The sequence below is a fragment of the Betta splendens genome, chromosome 1, assembly GCF_900634795.4.
Source record: "Betta splendens chromosome 1, fBetSpl5.4, whole genome shotgun sequence".
In the NCBI taxonomy this organism is placed as follows: domain Eukaryota; kingdom Metazoa; phylum Chordata; class Actinopteri; order Anabantiformes; family Osphronemidae; genus Betta; species Betta splendens.
In genome coordinates this window covers 11,255,166-11,273,862 of record NC_040881.3, presented here as the reverse complement: position 1 = coordinate 11,273,862, position 18,697 = coordinate 11,255,166, and the positions used below count along the sequence as shown (strand labels likewise).

Here is an 18,697-nt window from a genome sequence, read left to right as displayed (position 1 = left end):
ACTAACAGTCACATCTCAGGCATGTTTACCTGAAAGAATGGCAAGGATGGAGACCTTCAATGAAGCTTCTTTTTACAAGATATGACATCAGAGTAATCAGTCACATGTGTACATGTATATATATATATATATATATATATATATATATATATATATATATATATATATATATATATATATATATATATATATATATATATATATGAGAGAGAGAGAGAGAGAGAGAGGGAAATAAATGGATTCAATGTCTGGGTTTTGGGATCCTGCTCCTCTTAAAAGGATTTGTCCTGTGACAAGTGAGGCCCTCTCGGTTGCAGATGTTACTTGGTGGTTTGAGAGGAAGCCATTTATTTTCTCAGTCCACAGCGGCCCAGAACCCGTTTGACATTTCTTTGACAGTTCTTATGAATGGACATTTCCACTGTGAGACATTTGTCACCATGTCTGGAGCCGCTCTGTGCACCTTCACTGTACATAGACACAACCTTTAAACCGTAGATACACCTGACAACGGTCCACTGACACAAAGCTGGAAGCTTGGCTCCGATACAGGTACAGGTGTACGTCTGGTCTGAGCAAAGTGTTAGCTTTAATTCTGTCTCAATGCAACGACACAGAAACAATAAGGCATCAAAATTTAAAAGACAACAACAGGGTCCAAAGCAGGACATGAAAGAAACAATCTGGAGGAGGCGGAGAGGCTGAGGAGTAATTAAGAGAGGAGGTGTGTGTGTGTGTGTGTGTGTGTGTGTGTGTGTGTGTGTGTGTGTGTGTGTGTGTGTGTGTGTGTGTGTGTGTGTGTGTGTGTGTGTGTTACAGCGGAACATCCTGTAATGTTTCTTTCCTGAAACCGAAACTGTGTTCGCAGATTGTTTTTTACAGAAACACCAGGACGTGCGGCCGTTTCCAGTCTGTTTTCTGGAGATGCCAAAGTTTAGCGACGCTGCTTCGGGCCCATTCGGCGAAACGCAATCACCGCGCCGCTCCATTCACGGCTCGCAGGACGAGCGGTACATTCATTTGGATTCAGCCGGCGTAAATCAGAGAGGGAACCGAGCCAGAGAGGTACGAGAACAGTGCTCCCACTGCACAATGCTGCGGTGAGTCGGGGAAATAAATGACCCTGCAGACGCAGCGGAGTTGAATTTCACTGGGGTGAGGTGGTTATTAATGAAGTCTCCAGCTTCTCTTAGTAGCTGCTCGGGGTAAAAACACACTAGGGCTGTTTCAGTCCGGTGTTGACCACCAGGGTCCGTCAGGATGGTTCCCCCGAATGCACCATTCAGGTTGTGCTCCCAACACTGTGCTGCCGTCGACACAGTGATATGGGAATATAAATAGACGTTAGACCTGTAAAATGGGAGCAGTGACACAAAACCGACGGATCCTGATTCTGGCTGGAACATTACAGATAATATTAATCCAAATAGGACGAGGAAACCATTTGGTGGTTAAAAAAAAACAAAACAAGATGGACGAATGGGATACAGGAAGTAAATAGACTGTGGACGATCATTGAGCATGGACTCATACGCTGACGTAGCAGACAAGCCATGAGCTTCACCCCCCCCCCCATAGCACCGCCATGTAATCAGCTGGTGTGAGTCATCGCCCCCAGATACGCCTCCCTCACCCCCCCAAACCCACCCCCCCCCCACCCCCCCACAGCCCCGCGGTCCCTGCCTGCCTGTGCACTGACACATTTCAACCTAATGGTATTTTTCCAGAGTTTTCACCTCCCGCCTGATAGGTGGGAGCAATGAGGTGAAATTAAACAGCAGCCAAAGCAAGCAGGCAGAAACATTTGCCTTAAATAACGAGAGAAAAATGCCGAAGTTCAAGCCGGGGTAAGAACGCCATCACTTAGAGGGGAACGCTCCCCGTTGCAGCCGATCAGATGCGATCTCCCCGTTTAGGTTCGTGCAGTACGCGCCGTGATATCTGATAAGTTGGTTGAGCTCCATCAGGAGGACGCATCTGTCTATTTCTACAGAGCGACTTTAAGATAAAACCTCTCCTTCTCCTGACTCACGCTTTCGCTTTCCCAGCTCTTCTTCTCTGCCTTTTCAAGTCCTGGGCTCCGAAAACGCGCCTCTTCATCTGCTTCATCAGTGCTTTCATTTCCTTCCCACTCTGTGCTCACGGATCCTTTCCTCTCCGGCTCAAAGTGGCCTGTTCCTGTTTATAGTGCGCGCGTGTTTGTGCGCATGAAAAGGTCAGCGCCCGTCGCAATAGCTGCTTTCGTCTGTTTTGCTGCTAATTGCCGATCAGCATCATTCACACGAGTGGACTTTCAGATGTGACGAGCTGCTGATGGAGGAAGCTCTCCGCGAAAGCCGGAGCTGGGAAACACTGGACGCATTCACTCCACATGCAGATCATACGACGTCTCTCGTTTAACATGAAGGCGGAGGAGACAATAAATGCCTTTTGAGTGCGAGCCTGTTTAGTGCTACACACCACGTATCCTGGATCGGACTCCGCTGATACCAACCCTCATGCTGCCGTCCCTCGACGCTCCCTGCACATGACAAATTGCAGCCAGCAGGTCGATGAATGCCAAAGAGATCCACTGAGAGATTTGCTGTTTGCCAGACTTGTTTATGCAGCACAGTCACAGTAGATTCGGAGCTTGTCGGCCTGCACATTTTAATTCCGGCAGCCTGTGGAGAGATTCACTGCTACACACGGGTTAAGCTGCACAACTTTTGTTGCCTGTTGTAAATGAATTGAACTAATTATAGAACAACTCATATAATGTAATACATAAAAAGCATGTGTATGATCGTGTACAGTATAGTCAGTTATTTGGTTCTGGTGTCGGATTTTAAGTTTCAATGCAAACAACCTGGTGTTTGATGATTAAAATCGTTGCTATGAGACGAATGTCTTATCCCACTGCCCTCACATAGCGCTAATACCATTATCTGTATGCTGAATGATTGCTCCGCAGATGAATGTAAAACATGTCAATTACTGCCATTCATTTAAAATGCAGATTTGCTCTAACGAGAGAAGTTTACTTTTGTTGAGGAGGACCGGGAGCAGACGAGATTTAAAAATAGCAGGTGGCGGAGAGAGCACAGCGTGCGCTCGCGCACACAGACGCGTCACGTGGGGCGACGCTAGCGCGGCTCGTCTGTCAGGTTCCACGCAGGGGCCCGCGGAACGTCCTGTTAGGAGGCGTCCGCAGGGGCCGAAACAGGCCCCCGTGTTAAACACGGGCACCGCATTTACATCAGTGTAAATGTAGGATGTGGTGGAGAGTCAACAATGAGAGCTCAGCGTGTGTAAAAATACCTGGTCTACAACCTGAGCAGGGAGTCCACTACAGCACCTGCAGTACATAGAGAACGGAACAGAACAGAACGGAACAGAACAGAACAGAAGTGAACGTACCGCCCAGACAATACGACGAGCTGCTGAGTGTTTCCAGTAGACGTCATGGTCAATTCAAGTTAACATCTGGCCTTTAACGTACAGTACGCACACAAACATGAAAACATTTCCTGAAGAACAGCTGTTTAAAATGACTGATCACTTGAGTCCGAGAAGATTCGTATTCTACCAAAGGTTTAAGTCAATTACTTAAATATTAAGTAAGTTAATGTTGCATCAAAAACGTGTTCAGGTTTGATGAATATGAATTGGACTCCTGCCTCAGTTCGAATAAGGAGGATATATTGATAATAAGAGAACAAGGCTCCACGGAGGCTGCTGCTGTAGCATCATTATGTTCCTTCTTACTCAGTCAACACACACAGAATCCTCGGCAGCTGGATTTAACTGTGCAGCGACAGCATCTAATAATGTGGTTTCAAAACAAACACGTGTCTGCAGTCCAGGGACACAACCGTTCATAGACGAGCTGCAGGATGAAACCTACGGGTCCCTCGGTTTTAATTCTGCCTTTAAGGTGGAATTCAAACTCTAAGCAAAAAGTCAACGGCTGCAGTCGCTGCCGTTTCCTGCCTGCGTTTAGCAACCTTTGTTCCAATTGCACTCATTAGGGTGTAATGGAGAGTGAAACTCTGTGCAACTCTGCGACCGGCGCGCTGGTGTCAGGAAACACCAGAACGGGAACCTCATCGCAGAAGCTCAGGATTCAGGTGATGCTATAGAACCGCTGCTCCAGATGTAAAGAGGTTGGTGGCGTTGACATGCTGTCAAACATCTGTGGCATCTGTATGAGCCTGAAACCATAAGGGTTGTAGTCATGATAATAAACCAGCGTCGCGTCATTATCATCAAAACATTTCTCTTTTGATTCCTAACGCAATGTGAAGATGCTGCATGGAAACGGAGCTTTTTGATGTGCGCGTGGACCATGATGCTCGTGGAGCATCCCGTCTCCTCTGTTCATCCCAGATAAGAAGCTACACAGGGGCAAAGTGACTCTTCCTCCCCTCCGTCCTCTATTAATGAGTCCACTCAGCTAATGCTGTTATTACCCCAATTTCCAGCTGTCACCTCTTCCTTAAGACATGTCCATCATCCTTTCATCCACCTTAATCTCACCGTCATCCGCACCCCGTCATTAGCCAGGTGTAGCCGCCTCCAGCGCCGACCTCCGCCCTGACGTGCACAGTGATGCGTGGTCGGGTCACAACTCCACGCCTGCATTAAAGCCACACACCGACGGTACCGCAAGGTGCCAACAGCGGTGTGTGCTGGAAAGGCTGTCCTGTGCAGCAGCGCTGTAACGGGGATTGACTGAATGATAATTAAAAGAATTGGCAGAAGAACCTCTTCCGCAAAGAACCTTTTGCAGATGTGCTGAAATCCTCGAGGTTCGAACCTCTCTTCAAATAGAAGCCGAGTCTAAACAATGAGATCCGAACAATGAGCAGACGGTGATTTGGGAAAGTCCACTCGGATTAAAAGCAGACGTTTAAAATGAGCCCTGTAGCTCTGTGAAAAAGTATCACACGGACAAGAAGCGGTTCAGCTTCGAGCGTCAGAAAATGAATCAGACGGAGGATTTCTGCCTTTGTTAGACCCTTAAACGGCCCAGATGTCAGTCATGACAATATCTACCTGCTTTAAAAACAACTTTAAAGAAATGCATCATTGTGCTTTTGAAAGGTTATGAATGCATTATTATCTTCCTCACGGTGCAGGATGATGACTGACAGCTCATCATAAACCGCCAGGTCCGATACGATACACTGTGTCATAAACCCTTTATCTCCAAATGCTTTTGTGTGTTGAAAACAGCAGCTTGAAAAAAAAAAGAAATGGATCCAGGAAGTGCTCTGCTGGCGGCTATTTATCAGCAGACAATACATTTATGAACTGACAGTTTAATAGCCATTATCTAGCACCACCGAGTAGATTTTAGCTGTAGTGAAGCAGGGATTGGTGAGAGGTAAAGTGATAGAGCCGCATTAAAATTGCTCCTCGCAGTATTGACTTCAATAGGAAAGTCACCTCCTCCACCTCAGGATGCAAACTGTAATAGGCTCTTTAGGGATTTTATTTCCCTGGATATGAATCTGATTTTTGTCATCCTTTCCTTAGCTTTTATTGTGAAAATTCCTTTTGTACAACGCATTAATGCAGAATATAATATGAATTGAATATCTCAAATTAACAGATTTAAGTAAGTAAATAACCTAAATGTTATTTTCCATGAGAAAATAAATACACAAAGTAAATAAACAAACTATTCTTTGGCCTAAAAAGTCATCAAAGCAAAAGGCTTTTGTTTTGACAAATCAAAACAATAAAACACGCTGTGCTGAATCTATGACCATAAGGAATTATTACAGAGTAGCCGTCTAGTATTACCCAGAAACACGCTCCAATCAGTTTGACAGATTACTGTTCTTGGAAAAAGGCACTTTGTTATGCAACAGAGCTCACGGCCTGCAATATTTTCTCATTATAGGTAATTATGATTATATAATGTTTATCTAAGATGGAAAGCGATGCGATAGCTGATGGTGGTTCTGGTCCCACTCATCAAGATCAACACAATTCTCTTTCTAGAAACACACAAGCTGTACAGTACAGTACAGTATGTGAACTTGTAGGGTGTGAAATGCAAACGTTTGCTGCGGTTCAGACTGTCTCAGAGCAGTTCTGCCGGCTAATAGGCTCATTTTACACACTATTTAAAGTGCAGCTATTTAGGCTGTGCAGTTTAATGAATAGCTCACGAAACCACAGACGCCTCGTGTCGTTGGGGAAGCCGGCTGCCCACCCAAAGTCTCATATTGCAAGTCCCGCACAGGGGACATCCCCAGCAAATAAAAACCAGTTCACGGTTATTGCATTTTCTTAATGCAGAGGCTGCAAAAGAGGCAGGTTATCATAAGCCCTGCCGGACAAAACACAAATAATGGGAATGCACTGGTTTAAAGAAAATTAGAAAATATTATCTATAAATCATTGAAGGTCTTTTAACTGGACTATTCAGGAGATGCCTTAAAACTACTGTATGTATAAGTGTGGTGTAAACAACAATGCACAATGGCACAAAGCTTCATATTCGTCTTTTGTGATTTTGTTTAAATACAAGTGTTCATATTATAAATGATGAACCTTTAGCAGATAAAAACTACTAGAAGTTAAAACATGAGAAATGACTGACTTTACTAAAAGTCATTACTTTTACCTAAACTGCTTGTTGTGTATTTTGCTGTTTCCTACTTTTGGAGCACTGCTTTTCTTCAGGTGGACTCGTTCCAACAAAAACCTCACCATCTTTGTGTAGCAATTAAAACAATCCCGTGGGTCGGGGATTTGCTGACGCGCTGCGGTTTACCTTCTCTCTCGTGTCTTCTGGCTCATATCTGACCATATTTTGCGATTTCTCTCTTATTTTGAAAGGTAAAATTACAGCCATGTGAACCCTGTGACGCTTGGCCGAGTCAGAGGCTCTGTGTTTCTGCTGTTTGGGGAACTCAAAGGGATCAAACCACAGCGGTTGTTGCCTTGGTGACGTGCTGTAATCAGATAGGCCCCAGTGAGTATTCACTCAGTTACTGTATTGACAATGTAATCAAGTCATCACTGAGTCATTCCATAAACCACAAATAAACCAGTAGACGTCTTCACTGAAAGCCTGGACTTCAGTCTGGCTGTGCCTTTATTGCAAATCGTGAAAACAAACTGGCCTCATACCATCGCTTGGCACTAAAGCTGATTATGGACCTGTAGTGAAATTGATTTACTTGACACTTCTTTCAAATTAGCCGTTAATTGTTACTGGTGTTATGATGACCTTTAATAAAAACAAAAAAACTTCATGTAACGAAGCCCCAGCTCACACCTTAACTGCAGGTGGCGGCGACAGCAACAAGAAAAGGTTTTTCATTTTGACTGAATACAGAAAGAGCCGTTATGTTCAACTGTGCGTCTCCGGCCATTTTCACATTTTCTACTTCAGTACAAATTAGAACCATAAGCGTGAATTCACCAACAGTTCATAACAGCGATGGTTGAAATTGTGACTTTTCCTCAGCGTTAAACATGAGGTTGAATCTTGTCTGTTCTGTCTCTGCCCTCACGTGAAACTAGCTTCATTCCACTATACAACAGGGAGTAAATAGTCAGTGCGGTACAAGAAGGTCAGTCACACTGTGTCCACTCTAATTGGCTGAGCTCGTTAGTCTAAAGGCTCATGGGTCAATTAAGCAGATGAACAAAGGGGACTTAGAATTCATATGGCTGGTGTAGGAATTTCAGCGTTCCCCCCACAATGAGGCGAATTCAGTGCTGCTGCTGTACTTAACAGCAAGCTCAGCAGAAAAACGTGCTTGCTCCCATGTGCTGTAAAGTACATTATATATTTTTTGCAATTATGTTGCTGCTTTCTAATTTTAGGGGGAACTGGCTGGGTGGTCGTGTAATAGCAGGCCTCTATGCGCAGAAACAGAACTAAGTGATGGTAATTATTATAATTTGCTAAAGTTCATGTTCATCCCAGGTTGATTCAAATTGGTCCTTTCAAGTTGTTTTTTTCTTCTTCTTTTAATTATACCAATTTTCCTATTGCAGGGTCCGTCCTGCAGATCTGCTAATAAATTTAAGATTTCAACTCCACATCCAACATCTAACCAAGGGAGCCACTATACAGTAGCAGTAATGATGTTTCAGCTTTAAACTCCAAAAGGAACTTATATGTAAAAGGTTGTTTAAATATTAAAAAATGCATTTAATTTTAGAGCATTCTTATAATGACTATAAAAGATTAAAATAGTGTAGTGATATCAAACACACATCATAAAGACATTTACAAAACCAATGTTGTTTAGCAAAGTTTCTTTAAAACAGCAGAAAATTTATTTAACAGTTAATAGCGTACATTTGATTATATGTGTTACCTCAAGTCGCATTTATTCAATATCCATCGGATGTTCACATTGATTCTAATGGAGATCAGCTGGAACATATCAAATACTGTCCTGGGTGCTGGTAGTATGTGATACTGTCGTTGTTATTGGATGCTAAAGACCAGTCATGAAACAATAATGAATATATTTTCTTGTTTGTCCAGACGTTCCATAACCTGCTCCCCTGAGGATAAAACCCTGAGGAAACTCGAGACGTTTCCCGACACTTTCTGTGCACGGCCGGAAAGAGGACGCTTTCCCTAATGTCACCGAAGGAATTTTCCCACAGCTGGAAGGAGAGGACGGCCAAGGGATTAATCTCTTTTACATGTTCAGAATGTAACAGGATGATGCTGAATCCCAGAGCATCCACCACCTCAGCGTCCTGGAGGTCACCGACAACCATGGGCTGTTTTTTGTTCATACTAATAAAGTTGCAAGAGCTCAGGGGGAAATGTTTTTTTTACAAGTCACCTGCAAAACAAAGAGAATGTATTATGATTAATTATTATGATTAATAAAAATATATTATTATTATTTAATTTATTATCATTTATTTATAGAAGACTGTTTATTGTAGGTGATAATTTGCTGAATGTCACCTGTTTGGAAAAGAACGTTGTAATGAGCAGCTAAAAGAAAAAAAAGAGGTGATAATGGTTTTAAGCTAATGCAAATCTCAGATTCGGTGCTTGAGCAACACAGATGTAAGTTATGTCACGCTCTGATCCGAGGCATGTTTGTCTTGGTGTCTGACTTGGCAGGAGCTCTGGCTCAGTTTACCTTCCTCGTGTCGAAGGATGAAGAAAAACACCAGACGCTGTTGCTCCTGTGATTCTTGGCCGCCTGGTGAAACGGAGGAATAGTGAAAACGTGGGGTTTGCAGTGGCTCCTTAAATCGAGTCCAGAGGTCTGGAGGTCTGCGCAGTTTGAGTGAAATGTGTCCAGCTACAGTACGTTTATTGTTATTCACCAATATGAGCCCTAGAAATAAGACACACATAAGAATAAGACATCAGAAAAGCTTTGGAAGCGAATGAAATGATGCTGGAATGAGTCATGAACCTCAGATGATGAAGTTGGAGTAAGACTGATGAGAGGTAATGACTCCTACTCAGTACCTCACATTTAATTGTTTCTAAACTTATGAGAATATGAAATTATCTGAACATAAACTTTGTAGTTTAACAGAATAGCAAGAAGTCCAGAGTCAGGATGCCATCGAGCCACTGTTAAACCACAGCGGTAGAAGCAGTGTGAACAATGCTGGAGGTGAAGATGTGCAATGAGGTCGAACACCAGGCGCATGTGGGACATCAGCGTTAAATGATGCAAACAGCAACACAACCTGAAACCTGATCAGGGAATGAGGAAAAGAATGTGTGTGTGTGTGTGTGTGTGTGTGTGTGTGTGTGTGTGTGTGTGTGTGTGTGTGTGTGTGTGTGTGTGTGTGTGTGTGTGTGTGTGTGTGTGTGTGTGTCTGTATGAACTGGGAAGCATCTTGCAACTTTTAAAGATTGCGTGTGTGAGTAACACAAAATACAAAGAAAACTGTCCCATGGACTCAAAGAGCACAAACACACATTATGTTGTGTTCCCGAACAACTCAACCATGACCAAACAAAGAAGAAACTATCAAACCTGATGGTGTTGTTTACGTGTAGTTGAGGTTTGCTCAGAAGTTCACAGAATACCAATCGATACTTTGGCATCATTTATTTAAACCTCACCTGCAGCTGCGGCAGCAGACCTTGAGGAGTGATGTGTATCGAATGACTCAACACTCTGTTGTGGTGTCGCAGGAATATTATAAGAAAAAGAAGACACTGTAGTAGATCAATCTTAGCCATTCTTCTAAAAAATGTAAGAAATGTATGAACAATGAGTTACTAAATGAATGTTGAACTGAGAAGGAATGAGGCCAAACACACTGCAGGCTCTGCTCCTGTACATGACTCACTACCAGCGGTGCTACAGACACAACAAGCCACTTACATCCTCATCACACCAACATGATGATGATTCAGAGGATTTCTCATCGAGCTCATCGTTCAGCTGCAACTTGGACACGTAGCGGTAAACAAACTGACCATTACTGGATCTGAAGTCCCTGATAAATTACTCAATTGGTTTCTTCCCATTCGGAGCGTTTCTGTTTTAATAAACTGTCTTGCAACAAAGTTTGAACAAACAGGGGTTTGGGGTTAAACATATGATCTGTGGAAGCTTCTGTATCTTTGTTATTACTGTAGTCTCTTAAAACCAAATGTACAAGTATGCTAATGTTTTTATTTAACTCAAAACATTATACAAATGACCGTATATGGTCATTGCTCAGTATTTTAACCCTCATCTGCTAAATTTGATTCTGGCTTCCCCACGGGTCTTTAATACTTACTTAGGACATTTCCTACTGTAAACCGGCCCTTGGTGCAAAGCCTCGTCTCCTCCACCGCGTCTACTTCACGGTCTCCTCTTGAACTCTGACAGAGGACCCTGTCACAGCTCAGCTGCAATCACAAGTGTGTTGTCTTTGAACGGCTTCTCATTATTCAGCCAGAGAACTGAGGAAATTGAAGGTTTATTGTTTCGGTGTGTCTCTTTTCCTGCACGTCCTGGCTTCTCTGACTGAGATTCCTAATTATCCAAAGTGCTGCCTCTTTATTGTTTCTGATGCTGAAATGAAATGGAGTCTCCGTGCAGATATTTTTCTTCTTTATGTCCATTAAGGTTGGAACTTTGCCATGTGGAATTTCAATGAATGGCCTGGGCTATTTTTAGTTCCTGTAGCGCGCAGATACAACACTGAAAAATGTATAAAAGCATGCACACACACTGCCCTCACTCACATCCCCAGATAAGACGTGATGCTGCACAGTCAATTACCCGTCACAACTTGAGGCAGATGGAGTCTGTCTGTGTCACATGAAATGAAAAATATATATACTAGCGATGTTTCTCCTGTCCTCCACGTTTTCATTTGCATTTCTTCTATAGATCTGTAGTGAAATAAGGTAAAAGTGGAGTGACTTTAAATCAGGACACCCGTGGCTTAACAAGACAAACGCATCTCTCATACTTTAGCATTTTGTGCCGCTGAGAGCTGACAGGTAACGAATTTACCTTCACAGAGAGGTTCTAAACAGACACGACTGGAGGCGACCGCTGAGGTTCTGTGAAGCGTCCTGTGTGAACGCTCTGCGGCCGGGACTCAGCGGCCACAGAGCCTTTGTTCTTGTGGCTAATTGGCCTGTTTATTGTTCTAAATGTTACGCGGCCGATTAAAACAAGCCGCTGGAAGCGACACAAAGAGGACGGGTGATTTCCCATGACAGCGAACGCCATGTTTTCACAGTATTATCATGGATTCACAGCCAAGCTAAAGAACAAACTGTGACTTCACCAGAAATACAGCACATCCATCTATTAATAAAACACGATCACTGAGTAAAGATAAAGAGTTAAAGTTGCTTAGATTCTAAGATGTGTTTTTCCATACATTTTATTATTTTTTTCCAAGTTTCTAATTACTTCATGAAATATACTGTAAGTGCTAATATGATGACACCTAATTTGAGTTTTTTACGTTACGGTTTATCGTGAACCAGCGCCTCCGTCAGCCTCTTCGCACCTGAATTTGGAGGTGAGGTTCAAAGTGGATGCACTTCAAACCACGCAGCCGTCACTCCTCCCCGAGTCATCGGCGTTCCCAGCAATTACCGCGCATCCCCGGCTCTAAACGTCTAATCAGCAGCAACGGTGGCGCGCGCCAAACAGCCTCAGCGCTGCTGAACGCTCAGCTGTTAATGGTTTTTGGGGGGACGAGGGTCTCACACAACCACAGTGGAGTTGGTGCATCTACACAGAATAAAAGACTGATGATGAACTGATAAGGGACCTTTGTCTATTTGCTTTTTGTTATTAAAACTACAACAAATTAAAGCTAACTGCTTTATATAACACATCCGCAAAACACCTTATTGAACTAATTATTCTGTGTGCTTTTGTCTTTATGAATGATGCCACAAGCTGCTACCAACACACACGTGCCTCATAATGAAATCATCCGAGTTAGAGGTTCGAGTTTTACAGAAATCCCAATAACCACTTTTTGTTGCAGAGAGGAATATGTTGAAAGATCAGTGCTAAATGTCAAGCTGGTATTTTGGTAGCAAGCAGGTCTGTTAATGGTCTCGGTGACAATGGGACACGGGGCACTTGCAGATTCTAAATGCTAAATGTAAATCAGCGTTAGACGTGGGCCCTCAGTGCAGATGACCAGGAAAGACAAATGAAGGCAGCACCGGAACAACGTGCAGTGAGCTGGACAATGTTTGTTTAATCATATGATCACGTGCCGAGTAATGAGACCGTTTGAATACATTTAGGCTGAATCGATAAACCAGTGGAGTAAATAGAATGTTTTTAAGGCAGACTCGTCAGATTTGCCAGCCGGGTGTATGAATGACAGGTAGAGGTGAGGGGGCGTGGCCACAAAAAGTGGAAAAAGGTCATAAAGGGTCCATCCACCGCTTTCAGCTCTCCAGCACACGCTCCCACAGGCGGCACCTCGTTTGCGATGGCAGAGAGGCACCACCGGAGGGACGTTCGACACAAAATAGGGAAAACCTGCTTTCAAGACTCTCCTCAGTTCCCAAACGCTTACACGGAGCCGTTAAAAGAACAGGTGATGCAACACCTGGTAAACCCCCGTCACGACTTTCTCCGAGTCGTTACTGGCGTCAAATTTAAAATGAGTCAAAACGGAACGAGCCGCAGTGCTTCTTCACACTCTCTTCACGCCGGCAGCCGGAGTGGAGACATTTAAAGGTGCTACTGCTGCTTTATAGGCCCTAAATTCATCTCTGATCTCCTCGAAGATTACAGCCCAGCGGCCCCCGTGGATCCATGGCTGCAGTACGTCTCTTATTCTCCAGCTCCACTTTTCCTGAGCTCCCCACAGTATGGTAATACATGGGACGTGTGTTTTCCCCATAGCTTTCCTCCTGAGGCGCTGCTGAACAAGTGGAGCTGTGGAGCTCACAGTGAAGATTCACTGTTGGTTCTGCTCTAAGGAGACGACTTGTATGCATCCATTATTTAAGACCCTCCTGACCCACAGTGCCATGAGCATCCGGAAGAAATGGACCCATGTTTGACTCTAAAACACAGCGCGTAAGTATTTTTGCACAAAGACAAAATAGTGGTAAATTAAATTTTTGGATTGATAAAATCAGATATTTAAAAATGCTAATTGGAATTTTGGAGCCAAATGAAAGAGCCTGTTTTAATTTGTTGACGTTGCTTATTAATATAGTTAATGGCAAATTAACACAGTGGAGCAGTTTGTTTTCATCATGGTGCAAACAAATGTGTCAAGTCATCAATTACAGGCAAAACAAAAATGAGCAGTTCTTTATGAGCAGTAATGGAAGGAATGATGACTGCGCCATGGTTTTCTAAAAGAATGGTGAGTCATTTCATTTCAACAGTGTCAGTTGAGTGAAAAAAGTCCAAACCCTTTCTAATTATGGAGGAAGTCATTAAAGCATCAGATGGAAGTGCAATGGTTATAAATAGGAGATGATGGAAAGAATTTGGATAAGAATTCTCATAACAGCTTATTTCCTATTCGTTCCTACACACAAACACAACGATGAATGTGGGTCAAGATGAAATGAGGGTGTGTTGTGTTTAATAGTAATGGTTCTCGGGTCTGCGTCGTTTTTGTTCGCACACACACACACACACACACACACACACACACACACACACACACACACACACACACACACACACACACACACACACACACACACACACACACACACACACAGTCAAGTGCACGTAGCGTGAGAAAGGCACCGCAGGGCTGCTGTGTTTTGCAGGACACTGGATACACAGAGCAGCTCTCTGGAGGCTCGTCTCAGTAAACTGCGTCGGTGCCGTCGCTCCACAATTAAGCGTCAGAGGGAGCAGATGTGTGTGTGTGTGTGTGTGGGACCCACAGTCAGTTCATGTCTGTGTCGTTGTCCTCAGTGGACCTGTGTGCTGGAGCAAGGATCTTACCAGTCTCACAGCAATGTTGTGCGAACCCGAGAAAGCAAATATTAATATTTCATTGTTTTTGCCCTCAGACCAGCGCCGTGTTGGTTTAAAGTTTGTTGTTGACCTTGCTGCTGCGTTCAGCGCTTCTGACCCTCCCCAACGCTGTCAGACCCTCTCAGCTCCGCCTAACATAGGCTGTTAGTGAACTCAAGGTCTCAGCTGTGAAACTGGCACCAGGCAGGCCATGCTGCTCCTCTGCTGCTAAGACAACAGTCTAATTGCCTGAGTCTGTTCTGTGTTTTAACCATCGCCTCACACACACATTTGCAGACAGTTCCACTGGTCGCTGTGTATAGATTTTGCAGTAAGTTGTGCTGTTGTGCACCTCCTCTTTCAGATTTCAGCCCTGATCCTTGTCCTGGTTCATTATAAAGCACTAAATCACAAAAAAAAAGTAATTTCAAGGCATTTGTAGAGTAAAGTTCAATAAAGAAAAGCAGCAGCAGCGGAGAAACATTCCCTTTAATGGAAGCAACCTCCAGCAGAAGCCGGCTCAGGGAGTGAGGGGAGAAAGAAGAAGCAGCGGATGACGCCTGGACAGGTCGCTTGAAACAGGCCGAGGACCTGCAGACAGGTACAAACAGAGACGGAGCGTTAATGACATGCAGCTACAGCAAGTGGCTCCGTCTATGAAGCAGGGCCGCTGCAGCTACGACGGCCTTCGGGTCCGCTCTGGTGGGATTCTTTTGCAGGTGGTCACATAATTGCCTGGCAATAGCTTTTTCAAGGATTTTGCAGGTAAAGAGCAGATTGGATGTTGCTCTATAATTAGCGTGAGCGGGCTTTTCCACCGAAGCTTTGACTGCAGCTGCCTTAAAAGCCTCTTAACGGAGACAGGCTGATCAGATCTAATACAGGCGCACTGATTAGGGGCCAAATGTTTTCGAGCAGTGAAGTTGACATCGGGGATGAGAGACGTGTTGTCGGTTTGGATGAGCTAATTACTGCAATTGCCTCAGAACATTTAAAAAGAACATGAATTTGCACCCCACAACAACACTTTGCAGACATACTGTATGGGCTTAAGTTAGGGCTCGTCAGCATCAGTGCTGACTTAGAGGGTGTCCAGTAGCTTTGTGGCGGCACCATGATCATAAGGTGGTTGGTACCTGTCGGGGCATCCATGCATTTTGACCACTGGCTGCCTCCTAGAGGCCGCGGCCAATCAGCTGGTGCCGAAGCTGTGCTTTGTGGTGTAAATGGAATGTGGTGGGTCACAAACATCTGCAAACCTGCAGCGCAGGTTGCGACTGTTACAGTCGAGAGGCTGTTGGGCCAACATGTGCCGGCGCCACGTTTCCCCCCAGCGATTCCCTCTTTAATTCAACACAACCACGGCCTCCGGGGGCTCGTGTTAACTGCTCACGGCTGCTGCTTCAGTTTTGCACTGTTATTTTACAGGTTTGCTTCACTGCCTTTGTCTGCATTGTTTGGTTACATGGCTGGTTCCCAGGAAACAGATGGCGTCCCACCTGTATTTCTGACGACCCGCACTCAAGTCAGCTCCCCTGAGAACAGCCACGAGTGTGTGTGTGCGTGCGTGCGTGCGTGCGTGCGTGCGTGCGTGCGTGCGTGCGTGCGTGCGTGCGTGCGTGCGTGTGATTCATGGCAGATGGTGATAATCCATGAGCTGTAACACACAGGAGTTGAAGAGAGTTGGTAGAAACTTGTCGGACCTGTGTTTATGTCACTACCTGCACTACTGTTCGTTCAGTTTGTTTTACAAAGCCTCTAATTTACCTCTTCACACAGAACAATTTGTGCTTTTGTGTCTTGCTCAAGGACACTTTGACATTTTGACAAGAGAGGGTGGATTTGAACCATAATGAACCTCTCTCCTTTGTGAGACACCCCTTATTGTGACAGTATTTGCCACCTCTAGCTTTGCTTTGAAGCAAAGGCATCATCAGAGAGACCACTGAGGTACACACATGTACGTGTGTGTGTGTGTGTGTGTGTGTGTGTGTGTGTGTGTGTGTGTGTGTGTGTGTGTGTGTGTGTGTGTGTGTGTGTGTGTGTCCATAACAACCAAACACTTCTCTGTTGTGATGCTATGAAAATGAAAATTCGCAGTGAACTTTTGTGTTTTTATATTTATTTATTTATTTGCTTGTTTACAGTCTGATAGATGAAATACCCCAGGTTTGAACAGCAACCTGCCACATCTGTAGCGTGACTTACCAGAGGATCTCTGAAACAGTCACTCGTTGCTTATTCTGCAACCATTTCGTGTCAGATGACTCACTCTGCCCCATGTGTGCGCGCTGGCGCTCTAATCTATCTCGGGTCCAGAGCCGTGGCCTCTAGGCCTCTTACACAAACAGAATAATCTTCTAATGTGCCAATCCAGGCCGACGGTCGTAGTATGATTTGCATTCCACAGCTGCTTTAACAAGTGAGTCCTTATATGACACTGTTCTCAAACATCCTATCCTAAACCTTATCGAATCACAGTCTGACATTTTTCCTTCTTTCACGAATGTCAAACCTCTATGCAGTGAAACTTTCATTGAGTCAATTAAGCATTAGAGGGTAATTTTCACTATAGTGGAATTATTAAACTAAAACCTAAAAGGGCAGAAAATTGTGCTTTTACAGTATAGAAAACAAAGTGAACATGATAAAAATCTTTTTTTGTTTGTTTTTTTTTCAAAATACAGAATGGACAGTGTGATGAGAATAAAAGGTGGTAATTATGCGACGCTGCTCTGTTCTGGAGATGGGTGTTTTTCCTGTAATGGCATTAATTAAGCACTGGCAAGCGTCGCAGATGCATGTATTTTCACACAAAGCAGAGAATTCCCCTAATTAGCCCTGTCTGCGTTGCTGCTAATCTGAGCCCCAGGTACACAGCGTACTAAAGCAGCGCTGGACGCACGGAGCAGCAGAACAGCAGCGGAGCTCGACCTCACATGCAAAACAGCTCCAATCTGCGGGCTGCACAGAAGTCCCAGTGCAAAAAAAAAACCCACAAGTTTCCTGTAAACGCACATACACTGGGCTCCTTGGTTGTTTTAGTGTCAGTACAAAAGACGCGTCTGACCGTTTGACCTTCTCAGACATCGGAGCCCTCCAGCAGGTCGGTTAGACGCGATATCAAAAACGCCGCACGACGTGCGTGGACTAAATCCCAGCGCTCTGCCGACGACTGATAAGGTGGCACGCAGTCAAAGTCTGGGCCAGATTACCACGCGCACAGTCTGAGGGGAGCGCGATAGACAATGATCGTCGTATCTGGGCCACGCGGGACACAAAACACCGCAGCGGGCACGTGAACGCCCCCTCCCCGCGCGCGCGTCAGGAAAACCTCACGCGTGGAAGCAGATGATGAGCTTCAGTGTCAGGTTATCGTCACCAGGTTTGATAACTGTGCAACAGGCTCCGGCAGCTTTTTTTTTTTTCTACTGCGCATATACACAGCGCTATCACAGGAAATTCCAGGCATTTAGACGGAGGTCGTGCGTTCATCAGCTGAAGGCGAAGCTCTCTTCAACGTGGTGAAGAGCGCGCTCTTCACTATTTAATGTGGGTTCATATCCACACATGATGCGGGGCTTTTTATTAATTCTCCTCCAAATATAAACATATTTAATATTTGATGGGGATCATATTTTCATTAATGTGTCCAACCGGCCTCGCGCGGGGCCCGTACGGCGTCTACGGACGTGGAAAAGTCATGGCTCCACGCTTTGGCTGCAGATTTCCTCATGAGGAGCAGCAGGTGCGGAATGAAGTGCAGGCTTTTTTTTTTACATATCTAATAATGAGGACTTTCTCTGACAGCTGAGCAGCGCCTGCGTGACTGGAAAGCCGATGCCCGCAGCCAGAGCCGCGACGCTGACTTACTGCACTGTTAGTGAAAACAGCGCAGTGCTCGGATTGATAGACAACGAGAGGCAGCGTGGTGTAAAACAGCGCCGCGACGCGCGGATTGCGCTCTGAATTCACACGTTCTGCTCCAGGAATAGCAAAGTGTTCTCTCCGTCTTTCTTCCGCCTCGCAATTGAGCTTCCTGATGTGTAATCACCATCACAGCTCCGCGGAGGCCGCCGCTGCCTCCAGTGTGTCACCCACCAGCAACAAATGCAAAGACTGACTTATTTGGTGAAAACCGTGCAGGCGCCGGTGGTGCTTAGCGGCTCCGCGGCTCCTTTGGAGACTGTTCACGGCTCTGCTTTAAATTCAGCGGCGGGCCGCGCGCGAGACGCTGGGGCCGCTTGTCAAACGCGGTGATTCAGCATCCGGAGCCG

The 18,697-nt window shown here is 44.8% G+C and overlaps 1 long non-coding RNA gene across 1 annotated transcript; it reads left to right on the top strand.

The window, feature by feature from the left end:
- Positions 1-636: 636 nt before the first annotated feature.
- LOC114860074 (uncharacterized) lies at positions 637-8,794 on the top strand. Its single transcript, XR_003786578.3, has 3 exons — positions 637-724; positions 869-1,065; positions 8,504-8,794. It is a non-coding gene; the product is annotated as an uncharacterized LOC114860074 (long non-coding RNA).
- The last annotated feature ends 9,903 nt before the right edge of the window (positions 8,795-18,697 follow it).